Source organism: Lepisosteus platostomus, chromosome 11, assembly GCF_059453375.1.
Source record: "Lepisosteus platostomus isolate fLepPlt1 chromosome 11, fLepPlt1.hap1, whole genome shotgun sequence".
In the NCBI taxonomy this organism is placed as follows: Eukaryota; Metazoa; Chordata; class Actinopteri; order Semionotiformes; family Lepisosteidae; genus Lepisosteus; species Lepisosteus platostomus.
Genome location: NC_142621.1, coordinates 15,251,210 through 15,277,603, shown reverse-complemented (window position 1 = coordinate 15,277,603; position 26,394 = coordinate 15,251,210). Strand labels below are relative to the sequence as shown.

Sequence of the window (26,394 nt, the reverse complement as noted above, 5' to 3'; positions counted from 1 at the left end):
TTTAAATTAAAACGGTCACTGGGTTTTATGTAAATTAGTGCCAAAAACATCAAACAGCCAAAGACCTATGTATTTGCACATTATTCACCATTAAGATGGAACCAACGATCAAGCTCAGTTTACGATCAAGAGGACATTAATATGTAACGTGCGCCACCTCGTGGAGTAATGCGTACGTCACGAGCAAAATCTCAAAATGTTGGTGTTTTTTTATGTACAGCAGTACAGCAGTGATATGCTTCCGTTCGCCGATGAGATAAAAAAAATTCCCACATTGCTAAAAACCCCTCAAAGTAGAAAAAAACTGTTATTCTATATGAGCCAGTCAAGGTGCTTTCCAGAAGGCGGGGTTAATATTTTAAATTGAGGAGTCTGAAGCAGAACTTGCTCATTCAGTCAGAATAATCGAAGAGGAAAGACGTTACTTATAATTCTCAAGATGCCTGCACTGCAAATTAAGGACTCTGAGGTATGTTTTTATTATAATCGGATTAAATTGATACATTTGTCGTTACATGAATACTTATACAGTTTACATAATACATGAGGTGAACACGACCATATAAGATCAAGTGTAGTGTAATCTTACATTAGTAAACTATATACTTTTAAATGGTTTAGAGTATTTACAGTTGTTTTATATAAAGGCTATACAGAATACTATAGTTAATATTTTTTAATTATTTGTGTTAATAAGTAACTGGAAAGTCCCGAAATACCTGGGGAATTCAAAAGGAAATAAGTTTAACTTGTTCTTAAAAGAAATACCTTCAAAACCCAAACTTCCACAAGTTAGGACACATGGATCTTAGGTCCACAGCAAAGGTGTTCAATGATGCATGAAGATACTAAGCTTTCAGTCCAGCTTTATTAAAAACGAACCCCAAGACAATAACAAATGTCCAATAAAAGTTATCAGTTTTGTTATATTTTGTGTGTAAACGAGGGCCCTTGCATATTCACCACCCCCTCACAAGTGTATCCACAATGATATATTTTTAATTTAATTTCTGGCCCAATGCTGTCTTGAAAACACCATCGCCCGAGATGTTGTTTTCTGCCAATTGAGGATTAGCGTACCGCACTTAAATCTGTACTCGACTGCAAATATATTTTTATCAGCTGATAATGATCCATATTTATAAGATTCCAAATTATCTGTTTTTAAAAAAATAACATTACCGAAATTTACCACAACTGGTCACAGAGCGCAAGAATGGATTTCTAAATGTGTTGAATAATTGTATTCATTATTGACGGGTAATGTAACATTTAAGACTTTCTATATTAAAATTACGGCTACAACGAATCTGAGGGAAACGCCTAATGACTATTGGATCATACTTGCTTATTATGGCCAAATACTCCTTTCCTCCACGAGTCATTTCATGTAAAGTCTTAGCAACACGAAAACGAAACACAGCGTATACAAATAGACAAGTTACATTTGACTTCAAGCTTCAGTTCAACCAACGCACTCCTGAGTACTTCCACGCGTGGGCTGTCTGCTCCCAGAGGTCCAAAAGACACACAGCGCCATCCTCAAGTACCGCCAGCCGCTCCAGCGCCGTGTGCGGCCTCGCTGCTCTTCTTCTGCTACAAGCGCACTGAGATTGGATTCCAAGGGGAGTGTACTCCTACAGGACTCTGTTCAAGCCCTACCAGTCGGTGATTGAAATCTGCTGTAAATCAGGATCTAAACAGAAACAGAGCGATAGCGATCATTTTGATTCATTTAGTAACATTATTTTTTTATGAAGACGCTCAACACAATCAACACCGAGCATCACCTTGAGAGTTTTTAATCTTTCGTAATAAAAATCGAAGATATTGTTTCCTTGAGAACATATATTACAATATTCCAATCAACATACAAGACCAATGGAATCTCTTAATGAAAATTACGTACACATTTACCTTTATATTTTGGACCTTGGCTATAAATAATAAATATAAGGTCAATTATATAGTAAATTATATTATTTAAGCTGTTAAATCAATTGTTTTCATATCAGGATATTTATACTCCTTAAAAAAGGTTAGAAAGTGTTCTGTTGATTCGGAATCGTAGTTTCCGGCTTTCGTAGTAATTTTCAGAGCAGGAATGAGCAGGTCAGGATGTTGCGAACAGTTGAAAACGGAGCCTCATTATTAAGCCTAATTTACCATCCACTGACACGCATTCCGATGCGGAAAATAAGTCTTTGCCCTGATAAAGGTAATAAACGGGCGGTTTTGTGCTTCAATTGCATTTTGCATATCCATCCTCTCAATTTATTTCGAAGCCGCATCTTCAGAAGGGTCAAATTGACCCTATCTCGTTTTACTGTTATGTGAAAGATGTCCTCTTTACGAAGATATTAAAAACGGAACAGCAGACGCGACTTTAGGTGATATGCTATATATTATTTTACGCAAAACGTGTAAGTTATAAACTACATTTAGAGACAGTGGTCCGTCTTTTCCACCTGCAGTGTGAGAACCTGCTCGTGCTCAATGGTATTTGCTTTAGTAAAACTATACTGTATTCCCATGTGTAAAGTCACGCGTGAAGTTTTGCACTGAGCCTTGTTACGCGTACGTTTGCTCCTCTGGTACGAAACCAGTCATGAAACGTACAAAAAACTAAGAATGGGCAAACTCTCCCTCGGAAACTCCAGGTCCTAATGTCAAATTTGATCAAAAATTGGTTCTGGGATATACTTACCCGCTTTATTTAAAAGAACATTAAATTTAAATATATTGTTTATTATATATGTATTACTATATATATTAGTTATTTAAAATACATTTGTAAATATTACGCCATTTGCCTCAAATTCCAAAACAACAATAAAACATTTTATTGTATGTACAGCCTGACAATAACAAACAATAATGGCGTCCTGAGACCAAGACCTGCACACATACCCTAGCAACACAAATCGGGTAATTCTGATTGGAGGTGTTCTCTGGGTTTCTTCCGGTGAAACATCGAGAAAACTTAGGGTTTCCTGTCATCTAGTGGCAAAGAAAATTTAGTGTTTATAATGACATAAGTTTAGTCAGTTAAGTAATATGTGTATTTTGATGTTAAAACAAATGACAAAAATAATACTAGAAAACTGTATTTATGAATAACAAACGAATATGTAATACTAATATGTTCACTAATATGTTTTTTTTTTCAGAATTTTCACTTACCATTGCAAAATGAAAATACAACAGGTAATAGCCTTTTTGTGATTTTTAAATTATTTTGTAATATCGGGACTGTTGAATCCTGGTCTTGGAGATCTGGTCTGTAGTTTTTCCGTCTCATTCAGCTCTTTTACAGGCTGAATCATCTCTTAGGGTACTTAAATAATCAATTTAGTAGTTTCTCTCAGCTCCTTATGGGCTCTTCTTTGAAGAGACCTGCTGTGTAGTAGCTGCCGTGAGTCACCCAGGTGGAGCTGCATTTCAGTGGTGACTGACGTTAGTCCCCTCTTTACATATAAAGCACTTTGGGATGAAAACCATGGTGTAAAAGCAAGGAATTATTATTTCAGTAGCTGGATCATATTATGACACCACACGAGGATGTGCTTAATATTTTAGTGTTTTGCTTTAACTTGTCTGAGTGAGGAAATTACAGCCCTGGCCATAACTTCAATTCCGATACCCTCCCACTCTCCTTGCAAGGAATGAACCAGGGAGGCAGCTGCAAAGGTGAAGATGGGGTGGAAGGAGGGAGGGAGGTAGAAAAGATGTACCCAAAGGGTGCTTAACAGGTGAGATTACAAGTTGCCCTCCTCCAGAACTGCTGTTTAACAACTCCATTGATAAAAAAAACTACAGACATACCAGATATCCAGAACCAGAATCTGACAGCCCCTTAGATGTGTACTGTAACAGCCTGTTCCAGGGGTTCCCAACTCTTGTCCATGGAACCCAGAATCCAGCAATTTTTCCATCTCTCCATAAATTATCAACATCTTTTCTCCTGGGAGAAATTGATCCAGTTAAGGTAAAACCACACCAATTAATCCTTTCTCCACAGCCTTAAGATGTTGATGATTTAAAGAGACATAGAAAACCTAGTGGAATCTAGACCCAGAGGCCCAAATTTGGGAATCCCTGATGTAAAGGTCAAGGTTTATTAACAGTTGTTGCACTGAAGAATACACGTTATTCTTCTCTGCCTGGTAGGTGCTAATGACGCCACCTGCCATGATGAACACTACTATCTCTTGGCTGCTCTTCTCTTTGTCATAATTCTGGGCCTCCTCCTATTCAGCGTGCAAGCCAACAGGGAGAAAAATATTCATCAGCGCAAAAGAGGTAACACGCTCTTATAGTTAAGGATGTACAGAAACTTGTCAGTTGGTAGCTGAATATTGAAAAGAAAAAAAACATGTTTCAAACCCATTTTGGCGTCTTTTTAATATGGTGTTCCAGCATCTGTGACCTACAACCTTAATGTCATCTGAAGCAACATCAATATGGTGATGGTATTCTGTTTCTTGAATGAATCTTCCTAGTCATCTTATTTTCCAATTGTTTTCCCAGTTGGGAAAGACCAATTCTGGTATCATCACTTAGATAGCCCAGGGGACTGAAGGCTAATGAGCGTCCTCTGATTCCACCTTCTTTTCAAAGGGATGTTAACTGGGAGACCAGTGTAAAGGCTGTGTAACCTTCCCAGGCTCATAAAGGGGCTCCCTCCAAAGAGGGAAACATAGAGCTAATTGGTCCATAATAATAATAAAATAATAATACAACTTTTATATAACACCTTTAAAGGTGGCCTCTCATTTACAGAATGACAACAACAATAAAAATAACACTAGATAAAAACATGGTGAGAATACACAGAGGAGACAGTAGAAGGTGGTACTAAATACAGCAGGAGCAGAGGGGTAAAGAACAGAACCAGTTAAGTAAAGGCTCTTCTAAAGAAGAAAGTTTTGAGTCTTGATTTGAAGGAATTTAGAGAACTCTCTGATATCCTTGGGAGTTCCAGAGTTTTGGGGCATAACAGGAGAAGGCCTTCTCACCCATACAATGTAGACGGGCTTGGGGGACAGATAAGAGACCAGAATTAGAGGAGCGAAGATTGTGAGGTGGGAAATAGGGCGATAATAACTCAGACAGGTACTGAGGTGCTGTCAAGATTATAGTCCCCCCTCCTTAAGGGTGCTCCAGCCCTTTCACTTGAGACTTCATTCTGTGCACCTGTTTCCTATTCCCAGCCCACCTTAAAAGCCAGGCGCTGACGCTCATCCGGGCTCTGCATCTGGTTTACGTACCGTGCGAGTCCGGGACCTGGAAGCGCCTGGTCCCGTTAAGGTTTTAATCTCTGTTCCCGTTCCTGTTCCCTGTCCGCCAGTTCCGACCCGGCCTCTGGTTTTAATTCCGTGTTTTGATGGATCTCCTGGTTTTGGACTTACCCATTTGTTTGGATACTCTCTAAGGATTACTCTTTTGGATTGTTCGCCTTGGCCACACCTCCCCCGTGTACCAGCGCACCTTGGACACACCCCCCTGTCTTCAGCCCCGTATTCCTGCATGACGTTTCCCCAGTGTTTCCCCACTTCTTCGGATTGTGTCGTCCGCATAGGGTCCGGAAAGAACTGTTCGTTACAGGTGCCAAGCCATGCAGAGCCTTATAGGTGAGCATGAGCATGAGGATTTTGAAGTTGACACGAAACTTGACAGGAAGCCAGTGCACTAGACCTTGCCAGAATCATGACTTCTCACACCATCCCACACATTTTTGTTAGTGGAACACAAATTCTTTAGATCCACATGTATCCCCTGACCCAGGAAACAATTTAGTGCACGACTGAAAAAAGAAGCAGAGATGGGACCCTCCCACTCTTACTATTTAATGACACAATGCTTTGCCTCACAAAGATAAGTCAGTTGTTGATTTCAGCCTTGTATTGCTTGGAGAGTCTTGTCCTCAAGAGAGTTTTGCTTCCTTGATCAGTGATACTGCAACTGTAAAGCCAGGAGGTAGTTAAGGTAAAACACTAATCATGGACAGTGATGTTTTTGAAAGCCTCAGTCAATAGAGTCACTTTTCTCCAGATATTTCAATTCTGCATTGAGACTGGGATTCCCCCAAGAGATTACATGTAACTGAGCAAACACTGCTTCAGGGGACACGTCTGACTTACCAGGCACTTGTCAGGGCTGCAGTATTGCCCCGTGTTTCCCATGAGGTGCCAGTGCTGCTGTGGGCACTGTGGAGATTGTTCTGTTGGGGGTGCCTTTCAGAGGCATGGTAACTCTTTCCTTCTGCTGGTATGAGCCCAGCTGATGGACCACTGTCAGTTCAACACTGGGGGCAGTACTAAAGGAGGACCTGCAATGCTATTTTTATGTTTCTGGGTTAGAAAAAAATGAATTTATGTCAATAAGTTTATTTTGTTACCGAGATTTAATAACCAGCCTGCGAAATTAGGACTGCAGTTCCCCTTTAAACAAATAAAAATTACTGCCATATCCAGATTTAAAGCATGGGCAGCAGAATGGCAAAATCAACACAGAAACTAATTGATAAGAAAAACATGAATGTGTGCAACTCCAAAAAGGTAAAACACAGTAGACATTTTGTGTGATTTTTTTTTTCATCAGACTTAAATTTTTCTGCAGTTAACACTTTAATGTAACATGCTTAACATTTATCTCCCACAGGACCAAGTAAGCCCGCTCTATCAATAGAGGAAACGCAGCCACATGCTGGACTCTACGTTGCCACCTATGAGTAAGAAGGACAGAGTGACTGACATGAAGCTGAACCGCCGTTACCACCGGTACTCTCCTCAGGAAGATGGCAACGATGTGAAGACAAAACAAGAGAGGTTTCGCAAACCAATCGATCCTTCATCTCACATCCAGAGCCATAGATTTCTTTTGAAGGCCAAAAGATGCACAGTTCTTCCACCTGGAAGTGACCGCACTCTTCTTAACCACATTTCTTAAATTTACTATTATCAGGCATTTTCAGGACCAGTTTAAGGATTTAATGAGCCCTTAAGTAAGGGAGAAGGGCCCAGCCTAGCTCTGTTGGTAGTGCATTAGACTCGTAATCTCAGGGTAATGGGTTCGTGTCCCACGTCGGGTGCAAGATTCTTTAACAACCCACACTGCGCGGCAGCAGTATGGGGGAGCGGTGTCGGAGGTACGTGTGTGGAAGAAAGGCCTGGCAATCCACTTCCGTATCTTGCCATGAAAACTCTATGGATAGTGAGAGGGGAAATATCCATAGGGTCGCCATGAGTCAACACCGACTCAGTGGCACTCAACAAAAACAAGAAGTGAGAACCAATTTAATGAAACAAATGCCTGAAGAAGTTGGTTTGACAAGTGCGGTTGACCATTCTAGGGACAGATTGTGCAATCAATTATAGAACAAGAAACTTGAAGTGCAGAATGTTTGTCCAGCAACCAGGAAGGTAGTTAGGTTGTTGACCACGAACTGATGCATCACAGTTTACATCATCAGCATTATGTTTGTAATAAACAGCTCTCAGGTGCAAACAATTCTGGTGCAGACCATATCTGCTGATCTGCATCAGCGTAAATAGGAACTACTTGTGCAACTACTACTGGTGCTCAGAAAATCAGCCCCCAGTTATGTTAGCAGGAATCTACCCAAGTGCCTGCAACACCTGTAACTTTTAATGTCTGGACCAATTTTGTTTTTTCAAATTGCACTGAGGTCTAATTTTACATGGAGTTCTGGAGGGATGACGACAGCCAAGTTCAATCAGATTCAGCTGTCAGTATTTAGCGTCATTGATGTCCTGACGTCATTTCCTCTCCTAAAACACTATAACTACTGTAGTAGTTCAGGTGGGTAGCTGCATCAGCATGTGTATGCTGCAAAGGAACAAGTAATAGGTTTATTCCATGCTGAAAAAAAGAAGAAAGAAAACACAACCTTTTGGCCATGGAGCCTTCTTCCTCACCCAAGCGGGTTAAGCCAAATTTTCACTAAACACTCCATAATCCATTATTCTTGGATGTTGTTATTCCTAGTAAATTTGTGGTTATGGTGTACCACATTTTAAACAAAGTTCATAAGGTTTAAAGAAACTCTTTCCAGAGCACAGAGTATGCAATTTGTTATTGGAACAATCCTATTGAGCTTGGATATCAAGAAAAAATATCTAAATCTAGTGGTGCTTTTTTCCCCAGCAGAGCTGTTGTAGCCTTTAATTTCTGTCCATAAAAGTAAAATATTATGAGTTGCTCACAGTATTGTAATATATGATAGAAATACATCATCCTCAAGCTGTGCTTTTTCTGGATGATAAGAATATTTTCTTTATTTAACTCAGTTGTATATATATTTAATAAAGTGTTACCTATTGTATTCACACACCGATTTGTCTCTGTTTTTCACCTGCTGATGCCTTACCTTGATGGACTGAAAAACTAAACCTGGCCGATGTCAGATGATTTAAATTGGACCTTACGATTCCCCCATATGTTGAAACTTTCAAGTGAATATATCAAAGCCCTCCCTCCTCCCAGCTTCCTAAAATAGCTTGTGTTGAAATACCAAGAAGTAACATCACAAATGGATGTTATTAACTGAAGTTCGGGAGGGATAAGTCAGTCTTACACGGCCGTACGTAAACACCATCATTACGAAGGAAGCTGTATACACCTAACTCAAACGCCTCGCAGCTTCCCCTCGGTTCCCTCAGTCTGCCCATTAACTGAGGCGGTTAAGTCAAACGTACTGTATGTCGCCAAGTATTCCGCACGGTCACAAAGCTTTCAGGGAACTTGATTCTACTACAGTTTCTGGGAAAAGGGATTAGTTTACAGAGCACGGCGTTAAATCGGTGAAAAAAGTGGTCAGGTTTGGCGATATACATATATAAATATGTCACTGGAGAAAAGGTTACAATTGTAATCAGTACAGATGCCCCCTTTAAAAGAAGCGATCTATCTCCCAGTAAAATGTTTAACTTGAACGTTTGGTCAAGATCTTCATAGTAATAAAGATTACTTCAGTCTAGGTTTAACTTTCATAAAATGCGAAATCACAAAAATCTCTGTCATGTATTGTTCTATACATAACATAAGATTACCCGTTGCCTGTATATCTGTAGGCACATTATCTTATGTTTATAGAAATCGTTAAATCGCTCTGAACGTACGGGCCCTATATATCGTCACTAACCTACTTTTAAATGTAAAAAAAAATGCTGAAATGCATTTATCTTACAAAATGTCGATATTCATTTTAAATGTATAGATTTTAAGACATTTCTTTGAGATGGTTTGTTACTTTTATGAGAATTTTTCATTTGTTTTTTTTTGCGCAAAGCGAGCAGGACATGCACAGCGCAGCACTGGGAAATTCCCATCAGGTTCGTCAGGTGGGACTTTTTGAGGGGTTTTCCAGTTCGGGGCTTCAAGCCAGAACTACTTACACCACGGAATGTCCCTAAGAAACCATGTGACTCCGGATCGTATATATGGGTAAGACTTCTCTAGCCGTCCTCGCTCCACTCGGAGCCTCTGCGAATCGGAGGGAGGTGATGTCCATTTCAAGCAGAGCGGAGTTCAACAGCTGCTTTCTGCTAAAGAGATGTCAGCTGATCGGACAGATTGCTCAACATATTACAAGGAAACAAAATAGTAAACGTGTTGCGCGTTTAGCTATAGGATTATAGATGTTTTACGCAAGACTCGGAAACCTCATGCTAGCTCGAATAGCTGGCTTTGATTTTAATTTGCTAAATGCAAATTAAAATTGCCACCACCACCTTACAAAAGGCTCCGTTTATTCTATTATTATAATCACATATGATTTTAATCCTTTAAAATATGTTGGTATTATTTATAGAAACAAATGTATTAGTTCAATAGGGACATTAGCATCCAAATACTGAATGCTTTGTGCATGTTTGGAATATTCGGTCTGATTTAATGGCCACAGGACGAGTGAAATAGGAGCTAGCTGCAGGGGAGAAGACAGGCTTGAGACGAGTGCGAATTGAGCTGTTCGGTGGTTCTAATTTCCGTGATGACGTCGATCAAGAACGGCTGTGTGAGATTGATTTGTTGCTGTGATCCCTCCCGAAATCCAGTTAATAACTTGCATTTCGCGTGACCGTAAAAACGAAGCACATCACTCACCGTGACCCAAAATGCCTTTGAAAGTGAAACTCTGCTAAAGTTAACTTATGTATGAAAATCTAGCTCAGATACATTTATTTACAAAAGGAGTTCTGTACAACGCAAAGCGAGTTGGCGAGCAGTTCCTTCGAACGTCGAATTTGCGAGTCTGAGTAACTTCCAGTCACGTCAAACAAATGAAGCATTTTTGACATGGTCATATGTAGGACGTTAAAAGAAAAAATAAAGATTTTGTATTAACATTAATAGAAAACCCTGCATTTTCTACCGTATGGATGCAACTTTAAAACTGCTACATGATGAATAGGTTTTGAATTGATTTTACATGACTGCAAACTGCAAGTCAAAAGACCCAAGGAAGTGTGTGAACTGACATGTTCGGGAGGACTTCCTGTTCGTAAAAAACTTGTTTCATGACAGAGGACCAAGGCTAGCGGCTTTTCTTGTGCCGCGTTGAGATAAATGGAAATTCCCCGAAAACTGGGAAATCCCGAAGACAAAAAAAGAGCGATCGCTTGTCGTGCAGGTAGCAGCACTTTGCCAGAGTCTTTAGTGGAGCTCAGCATGCAGACATCTCATAGGAATGATCCGGTAAGATTTTTAATAGATTTATACATGCAGTATGAACACAAGACTTGGATAAAACGTCATGTCTTCTAAAGGTGGCACGACTGAACTTTAACTGAGTGCTCCATATCTTTGAAAAGCACTGTTGTTCCTATGTCAGAAGGAAAATAATGCGTCCCGACTGAATCGTGTATCCCCTGCAGAAAATGTTAGTGTAGTCTGCTTTTGTTTAATCGCGCCGAAAGAGGAGCGTCTAAATGCGATAAACAATATTTTATTGGCTCATGTGGATCTTTAAAACATCAGTTAATTAAATCCATAGAGACATATAATATATCATTGATGTGTTTAAACATATATTTCGGTCTTCTATTTTAGGAGTTTATTATTGGTCATACAACTAGTTAGTCTGATTTTGTTTCCCAGTTAAAAACGCTACAGTCTGTTAATTATAAAATAATGACAGCTGTAGCTAACTTAATATCTCAGCCACTGTGTCTTACAGTATGTCTCATTAATCGCTCAAGTACAGCCCCAGTGCCCGTTTTCAGTCTTGCATTTTACCAAGTTATATGTACTGTGTATGTTGTTGAGCATTAGTTTCGCTAGTTGTTGAACGAGAGCGACAGTCCTTTTCAGCATAATATATATATATAATGCATAATAATGATGGTAACTACAATATCTAAAAAAAGTAAGTTGGAAATAACCTCTGGGTAGTGGGCAAAAAACATGAAAACACCTGGTAAATGAGATATACTGATTATATTAAAAGCAAGGACTTCTATACAGTGTGTGGCTCTGGCATACATTAATGGAAAAAATATCCTGGCATCCTTAGGGTCCAATATAACAATAAAACCAGCCTGTTGTAATTATGGCCACATGGATACAAGAGGAGACCTTAGTGACTTTAAAAGAGGGGTGGTTTTTGGGGTACATTTTGTAGGACTTCAGTGACCAAGACAGCTCAACTTGCTAAGGGGAGGTCAGCATGGAACACCAACGGACTGACATCATCAGCAAAGATGAACAGTGGATGAAAAATACTCCAGGATCGTGATATCCTTGCATTTGTTTAAAGTGCAAGACAAAACAGATGAGCAACTGCAGATCAATTGACTGCAACTTTCAATCTGGGGCCCAAGCAGCAAATGTCATCAAAAACGTTTTGTGGAGTTTTGACAGACTGTGATACCACAGTATGGTGCACAAACCTGGTCATCACTCCTGGCAGTGTACGTGTGTGAGTCCAGTGGAGCAAAGAGCATGGGCAGTTGAATACGGAGCAATCTGGAGGATCTGGAGGAATCTGATAGTCAGATGAATCATCCTTTAGCATGTTCTAGGTTCTCAATAAATGAATGCGTGCACATGTGGTGTCACCCTAAAGAATGCCACAGCCCTTAGTGCTTGGTTCCAACAGTGAAGGGTTCCCAGGATCTGCAATGTTCATGGTGCACTCACTGCCTCAGAAAGCAAGATCAATACTGATTGCTAATTAATGGTACTTCGTGATGAAGTTCACTCCATGTTGCAGTATTTCTTTCCTGCCAGGAAGTGTGTCTTTCAGGTTGACAGTGCCCCCACCAATCATCAGGTGCCCATTGGTTTGATTAGTGTGAAGCCGATGCTATCCATGCATTATAGATCCCACTCACTCAGCTGATCTGAACGCAATCAAGCACTAATGAGCTGTTCTGGAATTTCCCAAGAAAACGTTTTCCACCATCATTAACCAGATGTGAGCTGTTTGTCCAATGTCCAAATGCACTTTTATTCCCATTAGATTGCAGTAATGTACACACCTAAGTAAAGTATTTTAATAACATTTAATAGCCAAAACTAGCTTAAATCCTCTTTCCTAGCATAACATTACCATATCAAGCTCATTTGTGATCTCTAACAGAAATAAGTTTTCTGTATTTTTTTCTTTTGGCTTTGAGCTCTAAAAACCACATTTTAAAAATAACATTTTCCCTTATTAAAAAGAGGAACTAAGGCAGTGTTGTCCAAAACAGGGTGCAGCAATGTTTTATTTTCACCATCAGTGCAACAGGAAATGAAGGATGACCAAGGTGCTAGCAGTGATTAGTGCAATGGCTTATGAGTCTTCTGGGGGAAGTGTACAGTACATATCCAAGTGCCCTTAATACTGAAGTCCAGAAAGATTAATGTAATCAATTCCATCATGACTTTCTGCTCATTGGTTTTGGTCATTTAACCTAGAGTTGCAGACTAGCTGGTCACCGAGTGTCATGTTTCATTTAGCATTTTCTTTGTGGATAGTGTATCTCTTTGAATTTCTCTCTTTATTTCAGAAAAGGATAAACACTGGTAATGAGTTAATTATACCGTATGTTAAATATGGGAAATAAAAAGAATAAATATCATGTACCAGGCTTTGGGAGTAAAAATATTTACACAAGCCTGTTTTAGGGAATTCCCCTGGACTCTCCAAGTAATTGCAGGTGTGTCATCATTTCAGGCCCACGGGCTGAGACAGGTGCAAAGCGAGTCCTTCTTCTGGGAGGAGACAGAACAAGGTAAATCAGTTACATTTTGAGTTATGTGATTTTCACAAGGACAACACATTGACACCTAGCCACAATGCCATGATAAAACTGCTTAATAGTCATTTAAGCTTAATCCTTTTCATTTTAAAAAATAGGTTCTACTTTAACAGTAATTTTGCATCAATTAGTATGAACTACTGTACCCGCACCTTTTGTTGATTTTATGATATGGTACATTTGTATTTACAGCAAATTACCCATTTTCAAGAAAATCAAAACTGTAACTGCCAAAATGTCCTAGACTTTGTGTAGTCTCTGACAGTGATTTCCCCACATAAGAGAATCTCTTGTTCTCTCATTTCAGCACGTTTGTGTTGCTTGCTGACATTTTAGTGTTTAGGCAAATTCTAATTAAAGCAACAAGAGAACAACTATAAAGGGATACTGTACTTAAGAGTGTTGTGTATTGTGTTAAATTCCCTGACTAAGGTCAAGGCTGACAAAACCACCCTCACTTGCAAGGAATGAACAAGGGAGGCAGCTGTAATGGTAAGGATAGTCTGGAGGGAGGGGTGCTAAAAAAGATGTGTGTAAGATATGCACAGCAGCATGGTATTTATACATAAGATATTATAGGAGAATTTGACCTCCTACCAAACGTCTGTGTAACAACTCCATGTGCAGCATTAGGAATGAAACTTCTCAATAATGATGCATTGACAGAAATGTTGAAGTTTTTGTGTTTTGATTAAATCCAGTGGTATATAGGGTAGAATGGTATGTGTATGTATTGAAGAAGAGAGTAAAACAATAAAATGTTGCAATTAATATGTACAATTGATATATTTCTGCATTAATTGCTCCTATAGTGTTATCTAATCTTCATCTAAATCCTAATAATAGATAAACACAATCTGATTAAACAATACACAAACAATTATACTTTTTTCTTGTCTATATTGAACACATTGCTTAACCATTCACTGTCTATGCTCGAGAAAGTATATGTGAACCTTTAAGATATTGACCTCTACTAAAGGGGGTAATTGGCGCCAAGAGTTCCAATCAATGTGATGACATTCAGGTGTGAGTTTGAGGTGCCCTACTCTATAAAAAAACAACACAAAGTTTCGATAAAAACAGACTCTGCTCTTCACAAATTTGTCAAAGTAAAACATGCCCAAATCAAAAAGAGGTTTCAGAGGACCTCATAAGAAGAGTTTTCAATGCTCATAAGACTGCTAAGGATTACAAAAGCATTTCTAAAGACTTAGGCCTCCATCAGTTCACAGTCGGGCAGACAGTGTACAAATGGAAGAAATGCAGTACAATTGCTACTCCCCCTAGTAGTGGTTGTTAAACAAACATCACTGCAGGAGCCAGCTCTGCAGTGTTCAACAAGGTGACAAAGAACTTGAGGCTAACAGCTAAAGATCTGCAGGCATCTCTTTCTCTGACTAATGTCTGTGTTCATCCGTCCACAATAAGAAAAACACTTAACAAGAGTTGCGAGTGTGGGAGGATACCACGAAGGAAACCACAGTTCTCCAAAAACAATTATTACAGCCCATGTCAGGTTTGTCAAAGACTATCTGGATTCTACACACACTGCTGAAACATTGTTCTGTGGCCAGATGAAACAAAAGTGGAACTATTTGGCATAAATATGCAACATTGTGGTTGGAGGGAAAAGAACTCTGCATACTAACACAAAAACCTCATCCCAGCCATGAAGCATGGTAGAGGGAACATCATGGGTTGTGGCTGCTTTGCCACCAAAATACCAAACCAAAAGTCAGCTACAGGGCTGGTCAGCTACAGGAAATGTTATATTGTTATGTTAGGATCCAGCAGTTACTAAATCTAAAGGTTCATATACTTTCTCTACCATTGACAGTTATTGGTGAAACAATTGTTTGTGTGTTATTTGTTTAATCACATTGGGTTTATCTATTATTATGACAGGGATGAAGATCTGATCACATTTTAGTAACAATTACTGCAGGAATAAGAATATAAATAACTGCTAGATAAAAAAGATGATTTTTTCTTACCACTGTACCTAAGTTCATAAGTATGATTTGATAGATTGTTCTGGTTTACGCAGTTAAGTGAATGAGTCTGATATTTCGGTTCCTTCTGTAAACCTCACACCTTTTGCTGAACAGGTCTGCAGCCTAACCCTACCACAAGGGACATGGCAATACACACCATCTAACTGATGTTAATCCTTGTTCTTTATTTTGTATGTAAAAGGATTCCATTCTGAAATCCCAGTGTTTTGTAAAGATGTGTTTTTGCTATGCATGTTTCATTTTGTATTGTAATTTATTAAAGAGGAACAATTCTAAACAATTGATATTCCAATTTAAAGAGAAATTCCAAGCAATTGCTATCTAAACACACGTTATTAGAATACAAAACAATTCTGTGGTTTATATTTACACAGATTGTCTACAAATGTCGAATTACCTTAATTTTTCTGAAAGATCACAACATCCATTGTAGGCTTCAAACGCAACGTCGAAAAGGGTCATTATCAGGTCAAGAGAATGGTTAGTAAATCAGAGTTAAATTCTCTGGTAATTGTACGTGGACTCGAGACCGCCCAGATTCGTGACGTCAGATCTCTCAGAGAATCTGGGCGGTCTCAAGTTCAATGTTGTATGAAACTTCACGCTGAAAGGAAGACAGTAGGGCAGGAGAGAAAAAAAGATCTCGCATCTCGCTGCACGTTGTTTCCTGCTCCATCTTTTTCGAGCAAAAAGTTTTTTGAAAGTTTGTAAAACGACACGCATGAAAGATAAATGGCCGAGAGTATCCATCTGTTGCCACCTCCGTTGTTCTTGGCGGGGCCAGGTGATCCCCCGGTGAGATGGTCGCAGTGGATCAAGAGCTTCAGGACTTACATTTCTTCCGCCGGTCTGCCGGTCCACTCGGATGAGATTAAGCGGGCAGTTCTAATTAACTGTCTGGGATTGGCGGGACAGCGCATTTTTACAACTCTGGAAGCAGGACCGTCTTTTGAAGAAGCCGTGGACAAACTGGCCACATTTTTTGAACCGAGATTTAGGCCGGCAGATGCCGACGGTAAGTCTGTGTGTTCAGGATGCCTCTGACTTGCGGGTGTGTAGTACGTCTTTTTTTCCAAAGAAGTAAACATGACCCGGGACAACATTGTCTGCTTAAACTTCTATTTGTGTGTCACTTTCGATGCAGGATTTGTGGTGTCTTTAATGTATCGAGAGTTAATTAAAAACGTGCAAAAAAGACTTTAATACATAATGATAAAGGTCGACCATTATATTAACACGAGGTTGATTTATTCTGTTTAAATTAGGATTTGGGTCTTGTAATAATGTGAGATTAGTTTTGTACATTTCGTTTAAAAAAAAGACCCGTGAAAATATTACACACTGTGGCTACGGGCATATTTAACCCTTTAATGGGTATAAGTGACCAGCTGTGGGCGGGGCTAGGAACATGTGTTTTTTTTTATCCAATTAAAACATCGCTTGATGGGCCGCAAACTGGAAGATGATCGAGAACTACTGAAAAGAGGAAGAGGTGGTTTTGACTACCAAGTTGACAACGGTGCACAGCTTAATAGTCAAATGGGTTGACGGCAAAACAGTCACCTTGGTGAGCACATGTGCTTCTATGATCCCAGTGGGTGAAGTGAAGCGCTTCTCAAAGAAGAAGGGAAGATATCTGTCCCATGTCCACAGATCGTGGCAGAATACAACCATCACATGGGAGGTGTGGACTTGGCTGACATGATGATTGCATTATATCGCACTCCAGCCAAGTCCCATCGGTGGTACTTTTGCATATTCTGGCAACTGATGGACATTGCTGTCAATAATGCATGGTTGCTCTATCGGCGTGATGCAACAGCAGTTGGTCCAGTAAAGCTGAGGAAACTGAAGGCCTTCAGACTAGATGTTGCCAAAGGTCTCATCTATCCAGAAAAACAAAAAAGAGGCCGGTCTTCCCTAGGAAATGAGAATGATGCACCAGTGAGGGTTGTCAAGCAGTCAAAGGTCCCACGGCCTATAGATGAAATGCGCTACGATAGAAACAGCCACTACCCAATCCTGTCTGTGAAAGTGAGATGCAGGATGTGCCCTGATGGACAGACCTCCATCATGTGTGAGAAGTGTAATGTGAGGTTTTGCATTGTCACTGGACAAAATGCACGCAACTGCTTCCGCAGCTTCCATCTTCGATGAAATACTGTTGAATATAAGGACAGGTCCATAGTACCGGTATTAAACAAACAATTAACTGTTGCAATTTTGGGCCCAAATGAATTGGGGTTTTTGTATGATTTTACATTTTTAACACTAGAGTAACTTGTAAGTTTTAAGTTTTCACACCAGTTGTAATTTTTTAAACACCAAGACATCCTTACAGTCCCCTGTAAGAGGCACTCAGTCGCAACTGCGTGAATTCTAGATATGACTTAACTCTGTGTTAGCCAGTAGGGACAAGGGTGTATTGTATGTTTGGTAAGATTTTATATTTTTTAATGAAACAGAAAAAGGAGTGAGTTTTAATGGTTTTATGGTTCTTTTGACCATGTGAGCAGTTGCCAAAAACAGTTCGGCTGTATACCCCAGATGGGCACCGTATCCTGTGGGATACAGTTTGTAAAATGGAAAATAAACACACAGTTTTGAAAAAACTTATGTAATTGAGTTATTTGAGACAAAATGCACTAGAAAAAAAACAATTAAACATTTTTCAGTTACGTTTTTTGGTACTTGCCCATTAAAGGGTTAAGGTGGCTATGTGCGACGGAATCAATCGAAACATTTCAAATTGGAATCGCAGTTGTTTACTCTTCCTTGTTTTCAATAGCCATTACCTTGTTTGTCAAAACAGTGCTGTCCAATACACAGCTTGTTTGCAAAATGTACAAAATGAAACATTTCAGGTCGTTATGTTTTATAGTAACGAGAAGCGGTTTCAGATTTTTTTAAATGGGACGGTATTAACTACTTATACTTTAGCTCGTGTTCATATTAGATTTTTAATTTTCAGATTAGGCGAGAAACCATAATCACTAGAATTGTATTCCCGATAAAAGCCTAAACGCAGCTGGAATGGAAAGTTATGTTTAAAGCAATCTAAAATATGTCCTTAAAAAATTGAGAACTTTCTTGTTTTGTCATCCTGTTTCGATTGTTGCGTTTTGAGAAATGACACGATATTAAAAAAGCAACGCATTTAAGTAAAAAAATTTAAGCTGTTTTCGCTCTAGAGGTGTTAAGAAAATGCTCCTACAGGTTATTATAGTAGCCAGCTATTTACTGGGCTGCTGCAGTGTCTTTATATAAGATGGTTTATGCAGAGTAAATTAAATCATGATTGTGTATTATTGTATATACTGTGGTGATTTTTCAAGTAAAATTTTCACTGGAGTTTTCATTTATATATATATAATTTCTACGCAGTGCAGTGTATATAATCTTTAACCAAAAAGTTTTCTTTAACAGAGCAGCTGCAATCAAGCTCTGGAACTCGCGCAAGATGTATGTCCTGTTTCTCTGGGATCTACGAGAAGCTTAAATGTCGTTTCTTCACACGCAGAAAACAGGCTGAAACAGCTGGTAATGACACATCACTGTGTTTCATGTTCTGATCCAGGGATCTATGGTATTCTCAGTCTTTGACTTCTGAAGTCTCAAGCAATCTTGCAATGAAGCCTCATTATTTTTCTTCTGGGCTGATAGGCTTTTCTATGATACGATATTATTAACATACATGGTAAATCTAGAAGTTTTGTTACCACATGCTTACCTGGCGACAGCTGGATTCTTCAGCTGAGCACTGAAACATTTTTACAGGTCCTGATACGTTAGTTGCTTGTTTCCTAATAAAGTCCACTAGCTGCTAGAAACGGGCCCTGTGCAGGGTTAATACAAAATAACATCCTTACAGTCCCCTGTAAGAGGCACTCAGTCGCCACTGCGTGAATTCTAGATATGACTTAACTCTAACTACGCATTCAACAGCTGGTGATATAGAAAATCTATTGCTGTGTAAAAAAAAGAGAATCTTATGTTGTTAATCTCTTCCTTTTTATAGAAACTGAGGATCTTTCAACTCCCATTCAAGAGACTGAGCCGGTACAATTCCAGAGCTCTGTTCGTCCTTGGTTTGATTTGTGAACAACACACTAGATTGTTTATATTTATTTTTTTATACTTCAGTTGTATATATTTTAATTCGGTGCTACATTTTATGCTGCTTTCCAGAAAATCCTGATGACTGAGCCTGTTTTCCAAAATTATTGAAGGATTTCAGCTACTGTCCACTTAACACTCCTTACACACCCCCTGCAGAAAATGATTTTGATTATAACTTGATATCATAAAATGATATCTTATCATATACGTTTTTAAACCAATTTTATGTGTATCTATTTGTGTCAGCCATAACAAGCTCAGGATCCAAAATCTTTATCTTTCTTATTAGAAAATGCACAGATTCAGAAATAAGGTTTATAAGGTCAGTTACAGGGAACGATAAGCTGAACTGATTAAGACACCCAGGGAACTGACGTTTACAGTATTTCTCAAGAATATTTATTTCGGAGAGTTTGTACAAAATACACAGAGTACGAAACTGAAAAAAGAATTATAGTGTACATTGCACTTTGTTATTAATAACAATACTCTCCTGTTTCTTCTGAAGGATATAATGCTATTGTGTAAATAAAATAAATTACCCTGATATTAAAATTATCCAAAAATTAAGTGCAAAACAATTCAACAGAAAGGAAGAATAGAGTGAGCATCAATCAAGTCAGTATCTCAAATATTTCCTTTTATTTGCAGTGGGAGCTTATGACTAGCTTATGTAATTAAATTAAATATGCCTTTGCCCCCAATTTAAGCATTTTAAACTACAAACAAAATATAAAACATAAAATGCTTGCCATATGAGACAGGCATGACCAACCTTTCTTTTTGCAGTCTATCAAAAGCTTCCAAATGTTTGATTTAGAGTTTTAAACCTACCCCTGTTAAAGTATTTTAGATTTAAAAATGATTTGTTAAGTTGTGCAATAATTTAGAACTTTGAAAAGCACTGTGGGCTCTGCTAGAGTTCATATATTTTGACATTGTTCTAATGAGACAAACTGAATGTGTCATGAAAACAGGAGATGTTGTTCTGTATCATGCACTATAATGGTTTCACTGTGGCATTATCAGATATAGTCTACGTTGTTATGCAGGTGAACAAGTAAAGGTTTATTCTATGCTGAATAGAGAAGAAAAGATACACGTTTCAGCTGTGGAGCCTTCTTCAGGTGTGACATTCAAAAGAATGTCTTCGGGCTCCACAGCTGAAACGTTATGTTTCTTTTCTTCTCTTTTCAGCATGAATTAACCTTTACTTGTTCCTTTGCAGTCAGCTACCTACTTGAATTGTCATGCAGGTGGTTATATGCTAATATTTTTGCACTTTTATTTTCTAAAATGGTAAATACTCAGTTCACCATTAAGAAATTATGGAAATTATTCTGTTACATGTAAAGTATTAACATTCTAAGTAAGAAAACACAGCCATGTCCCTTGTCAATTCATTTTTACTAAAAGAATGTCTAAAAGATTGCTGCTGTTGTGCAATTTCAATTTTTAATACTAAATGAATGTTTTCTACATCAGTAAAAATGCAGCTATTTAAAATGCAAATAAAACATTTTATGTTTCATTGTTAATTCCTGTGGTTTTTCCTTAGTCTACTTTTTGTGAGTGTTCAGTTGCACTTTCTAACTCTGCATTGAAGAGGTAGTCTAGGAGGGAGTAACACCTACACATTTGGAAATAGAGCAAGAGTGAGCCTTTGACATACATGGCTGCTCTGCAGATCTACATTGTGATCATCGTGGGCTGCCATCGTTTAAAATGAATTATATGGATAATTATGGGCCACCATGAGTTATAAGACATACCATGATAACATAACAGTCTGTGTTCACATTTAATTTGCAAAAAACATCTTGGACAACATCGTTTTCCAAGAGTAAGAAAACGTCCATGCTAGTGCCATGTTTTGTCAGCAGGGTGGGTAATATGCCAGTTTATGGGGCAAAGGGGGGCAAAGACATTTTCCAGTTTGGGGGCTCACGGAGGGTGGTAATGGCTGGGCAAACTCTCAGGTGGTCCTTATGTTCTTAATGGTCCCTGGTCAAGGTCCGACATTATTTTCTGAGCAAATTGCTCACTTCAAGATTCTTCTATGCAGTGATGTAAGGTAAGCCAAGTAAAATTGGGAACCTCACCACTGCAACAGGAAGTGACAACACATTGCTGTTCAAATGGGTTGAGTGAAATTTTACATTATCAAACCATTCAGGCACACATTTACCTTTATATAGCTGAAACACAAAGCTTTAATTAAATAAACCTGAAATTAATGTACTTTCTGGTTTTCTGAATACTTCGGAGCTTAAACTAGTACTCATTACTGAACTCTCTAAAGGTATTAAAAGAAAACCTATTACTGAAGTACAAATAGAAAGAGTCATAAAATCTAATTTCATTAGATCCACAAACCCAAGGTGCCTTTGATTCCAGAACTCGCTCTGATCTCAGCCATGATACAAGTTAGTCACATGGTCTCTGTCTTCTTCAGTCCTGCTCCACCCAGAGACTAAGGGAAGATGAGTAGGCTAAACGCAGAAAACCTTTAAACAAAGAAAAAATGAACATTGTAGCCCTCTATAACTATTACCTCCTAATATAGGAAAATTGGGGGAATCAATAGTTTTTAATAAAGAGTAATTACAGATATGTATGTATTCTTCACTGTCTTGAGAATGAAAATCTACATATCCACTGTGGAATCAAACCTACCGCGAGTAACAAATATTGTCACACCCATCACCTCCTTTGAAGCGAGGGAGAGATATCTCAATGAATTGTGGCGAATTCAGAGTTCAGCCAAGCCCCACCTCCCCCATGACACCCGTTTGACACCTTATTTCTCCCCTCCCACCATCACAATCTAGTCAGCATCGGAACTCAGACTCCAGCGGAGCTGTCACGCAGAGCTGACCCGAGAGCGCTCATCGAGGCGCTGTGCTGAGAGTAGCTGTGACTGTGAAGGTGGAAAGGCCAACCGTGTGTGCCGTTTGTAAACATTTTAATTGTAATAAAGTTTGAGTCGTTTTTTTAATTTACACAATGAATGCATTTAGTATTCCTAAAATCCTCTTAATATATTAATATCTTTAACATTCTTACTGAATTTTCACATACGCTAACTATACAGTGCATATACACAAGGCTACCGGTAATTCCTTACAGCATGTGTATCTATATACGTATTTAATATAAGAGAGCTGTAGCTGTAGACGGCCTTTATGAATGATCTCCCTTGCTTAATTTAAATGCACACACTCGTGAGGTATTATCACACGCTGTACACACAGCTCTGGCTGTGCTTTCTACGTCTTGCAGAAGGGGGGGCAAAATAGTGAGAGGAGACAGCAAGAAACACAGTACATTGCTTCGAGGCGCACGTTTCTTCGTCGCGCATATCTGAGACGCGGACCCGGTGCTGCGATCAGACTAACTTTTAGCAAAAGCTAAAATAATTTAAGGAAGATTAAATGGCGGAAGGTAATCCCATTTTGCCACCGGGACTGTTTCTGACGGAGCCGGGAGAACCTGTGGAGCCTTGGTCACAGTGGTCTGACAGACTTATCGCTTACATAGATGCCACGGGACTGATGGACCAGCCCGATAACATAAAGAGAGAAATCCTACTAAACTGCCTGGGTCTTGAGGGCCACCGCGTTTTTTCGACTCTGGAAGCAGGACCGTCTTTTAAGGATGCGATAGAGAAACTGACCGAGCACTTCGAGCCGCCTGACACTTCCTCGGAGCGGTTCCCAGAGCGCACAGAGAGGGGTGAGTTATCGGCTCTGCTTGCATCCGTGTTCGGCGCAAATACTGTGTAACCGTTCGGCAAATGAAACAATTTTAACTGAGAAACGTTGACGGCCAGCGGTGTGGATAAGGGGCTTGATTCAGCAAAATCCCCAGCTGTATAAATGGGTACAAGCGTAATAATAATTGTTTGGATGAAAGAGTTAGCCAAGAAAGATAATAACGCTGCAGAGATTCCAGAATATCATATCATCTCTTAATACTGATGACTAATTCAGTACCACCTCACAACAGATCTGCACAAAGTATCAACATTTGTACAACATTCCAGTACATTTTTAAAAATAAAACCAAGCAATCAGATCTAATGGGTAATACAACGTATTTTTTAAAAACGTATATTTGTTACATTGAAAATTAATATTTGGAATTAGATGTAGATTTGTTTTCTTTGATGTTTCTATGATGTGCGGCTAATTTACAGCCATAGAAAGAGCTGCCGCCTGTTTCGTTTAACTCCGTCAAAATGAAAAACCACTTTCTTTCCGTGTTGAGGGCGCGTTAGTCATCACGGTTTGCTTTGCCAGGGATTGCGAAGAGCAACAGTTTGCCTAGGGGACACCACATGGATAAATACAGTTTATTGTTAACATCGTTTTGTTTCAGTTTTGTTCAGTTAGTTCCAAATACTTGTTTATAAGCTGATGCGCATTCTATAATAATTTGATAATGATAATAATAATTACTTACACTTATATAGCGCTTTTCTGGACACTCCACTCGAAGCGCTTTACAGGTAATGGGGACACCCCTCCACCACCACCAATTTGCAGCCCCACCTGGATGATGCGACGGCAGGCAAAGTACACCAGAACACTCAACACACATCAGCTCTCAGTGGGGAGGAGAACAGAGCGATGAAGCCAGTTCATAGATGGGGATTATTAGGAGGACATGATTGGTAAGGGCCAATGGGAAATTTGGCCAGGAGACTAGGGTAACACCCCTATTTTCAGGAAACACCCTGGGATTTTTAATGACCACAGAGAGCCAGGATCTCAGTTTTACATCTCATCCAAAGGATGGCACCTTTTTACAGTGTAGTGTCCCCGTCACTGTTCTGGGGCATTAGGACCCACACAGACTGCAGGGTGAGCGCCCCCTGCTGGCCCCACTAAAACCTCTTCCAGCAGCAACCTTAGTTTTTCCCAGGTTGTCTCCCATCCAGGTACTGACCAGGCTAACACCTGCTTCAGTGGGTTCCCATTTGTGAGTTGCAATACAACACTGAGCATAATGTGTTCCATCTTATTTCTGTGTGGTGGGGTTAAGTTGTAGTAAAATACATTTTTTGCCATGTATCTCCATTAAGGCGATTATTTTACAGAGAGCTGGAATTGCGTCCACTGTGTCAGCCGAGCCTGTGCCTCGTTTTTCTCCAGCATCTGCCGCCTCATTAGGGAAGGCAGCTGGCATGAACACGGACCGCAGTTGCCTGCTGAAAATAAAAACACTTCAACAGGTAACTTTCCAAAGCCTGTCGGCTCAGAGAAAAGTATACATTTCAGTTCTTGAAGGTTTATGGGTGCTAATTTACCATCCTAATGATATGAGAAAATATATGAAATGCATTTTTAGTCATGTAAAATTAAGTTCAGGTGGGTAGCTGCGTCAGCATGCGTAGGCTGCAAGGATCAACTAAAGGTTTATTCCATGCTGGAAAAAGAAGAAAACACAACATTTCGGCTGCCGAGCCTTCCTCAGGTGCGAGTCACACCTTAATTCACTTAAACTCGCAACTCCGTAAAGACATTTTTTCCCCCCAACTAAAATTACAAATGTTTACAGAGTTACAAGAATAAAAGAGACGATAATTTGTTTTAATTACGCTGCAGTATATTCAGGTATTTACTTGAGAGCGGGAGTAAACCAATATATGAGTTTTCAACGAAGCATCAAGACATCAAAAGCATCAAAATTGCTTCCGTGTTTTGCAGAACCTGCTGTGGGGATGATCGCTGTCCTGGAAACACAGCCGCTGCCAAGACGGAGCTCTGTCAGGCCTTGGGTATGAGCCCTAAGCCTTGGAGATGAAAAGCCATATTTCTACATTTCTGTTGCTGCACATCTATTTTTGCAGGTCAACATGAATGCTATTTTTTTATGTTGGCTGTAGTGAAGCCAGTATCTGTGACAAAGCAATACACTACTTGTACTTATTTGGGTAGCTCAACAATTGTTTTTTTTACACTTGCCAAAAATGAATAATAATATAAGAAATATTTCTACAGAGTTTTAATGAAGAACCTTTTAAAGTATTTTTATGCATACCTTTAAGACAAGAAGGCAAGTTTCATTTATGGAGCCAAATAGATAACAACAATAATATTAAAACTATTATATTTACACTAAAACAAACAACAATAAGAAGTAAAAACTCAGGATGCTCTGGGGTACTAATGAACAGTGAAAATTATACTTATAGCACCAAGTGTGCAAGAACAGAAACTATTAAACAGAAGGGTCATAGTTGTTCAATTAATTTTCAATTATAAACTATTCCAGGCCAGTGAGCCTTACATGTAGTGTGTAATGTGTTCAAGAAAATTAATGAATTATTCTTGTCAACAGAAACTTGTGAAGATTTTAAGTGTTAGTGTTAACCTAAAGACTTTACACAACAGATTCCTTAGAACACTGTCTCCAAAAGGATTCAGCAGACCTTAAATACAACACTGAATAAGATTAGACACTGAGGAGTTCAAATTGTTCGCACTTTTGTTGAGAGGTGTAATGGTATAGAGCACATGTGACAATCAATACCAATTTCTGGATGAAATTGTGCCTTTGAAAAGCAGATCAATGCTACCTCAACTGCAATACCAATGTTAACTGCATTTTAAATATGTGCAGGGTGCTGTGTGGAAGAAATATTCTTTGAATTTTTTTTAAAGGTTTTCCAATTAGATATTTTTCTAATTCTTCCACATTTTCTGTAAAAATGTAGTTTCTTTAATGTACGAATACAATATTTACTGCATTTCTGATAAAACAAGCTTAGTGAGAAACAAATATTGTTAATTTTGAAAGCACTTTTTGTTAGAAGTCAGAATTTGTACGATTTGGGCCTTTTAATAAACTTGTGCTGTTATTTGTAGATTTTTTAAGTTATGTCATTACTGTATTGTTTCATGGTAAGATCTTGAAATCTTGGTGTCAAACTGTTACTAGTAGTGTGGGTCAATAAATGCCATCACCATGTGGAAACACTAATC

General features: G+C 39.0%; 4 long non-coding RNA genes across 7 annotated transcripts; 3 read left to right on the top strand and 1 right to left on the bottom strand.

Annotated features, from left to right (window-relative positions):
• Position 1: 1 nt before the first annotated feature.
• Positions 2 to 6,901, top strand: LOC148652090 (uncharacterized). 2 transcript variants are annotated; one of them, XR_015925222.1, is made up of 4 exons: positions 2 to 469; positions 3,171 to 3,207; positions 4,171 to 4,302; positions 6,664 to 6,901. It is a non-coding gene; the product is annotated as an uncharacterized LOC148652090 (long non-coding RNA). The 2 variants fall into 2 exon arrangements; XR_015925223.1 differs by lacking the exon at positions 2 to 469 and adding an exon at positions 2,099 to 2,218.
• On the bottom strand, positions 850 to 2,058 carry LOC148652091 (uncharacterized). Its single transcript, XR_015925224.1, has 2 exons — positions 1,918 to 2,058; positions 850 to 1,696 (listed from the first exon to the last, which is right to left on the bottom strand). It is a non-coding gene; the product is annotated as an uncharacterized LOC148652091 (long non-coding RNA).
• Positions 6,902 to 9,322: 2,421 nt separating the features above from the next.
• Positions 9,323 to 20,943, top strand: LOC148652089 (uncharacterized). 3 transcript variants are annotated; one of them, XR_015925221.1, is made up of 4 exons: positions 9,323 to 9,468; positions 13,184 to 15,858; positions 17,467 to 18,826; positions 19,305 to 20,943. It is a non-coding gene; the product is annotated as an uncharacterized LOC148652089 (long non-coding RNA). The 3 variants fall into 3 exon arrangements; XR_015925219.1 differs by lacking the exon at positions 9,323 to 9,468 and adding an exon at positions 9,479 to 10,719; XR_015925220.1 differs by lacking the exon at positions 9,323 to 9,468 and adding an exon at positions 9,482 to 10,719 and having other exon boundaries at positions 13,184 to 13,241; positions 18,713 to 18,826.
• Positions 20,944 to 22,261: 1,318 nt separating this feature from the next.
• On the top strand, positions 22,262 to 26,393 carry LOC148652088 (uncharacterized). The gene is made up of 3 exons (XR_015925218.1): positions 22,262 to 23,140; positions 24,507 to 24,641; positions 25,117 to 26,393. It is a non-coding gene; the product is annotated as an uncharacterized LOC148652088 (long non-coding RNA).
• The last annotated feature ends 1 nt before the right edge of the window (position 26,394 follows it).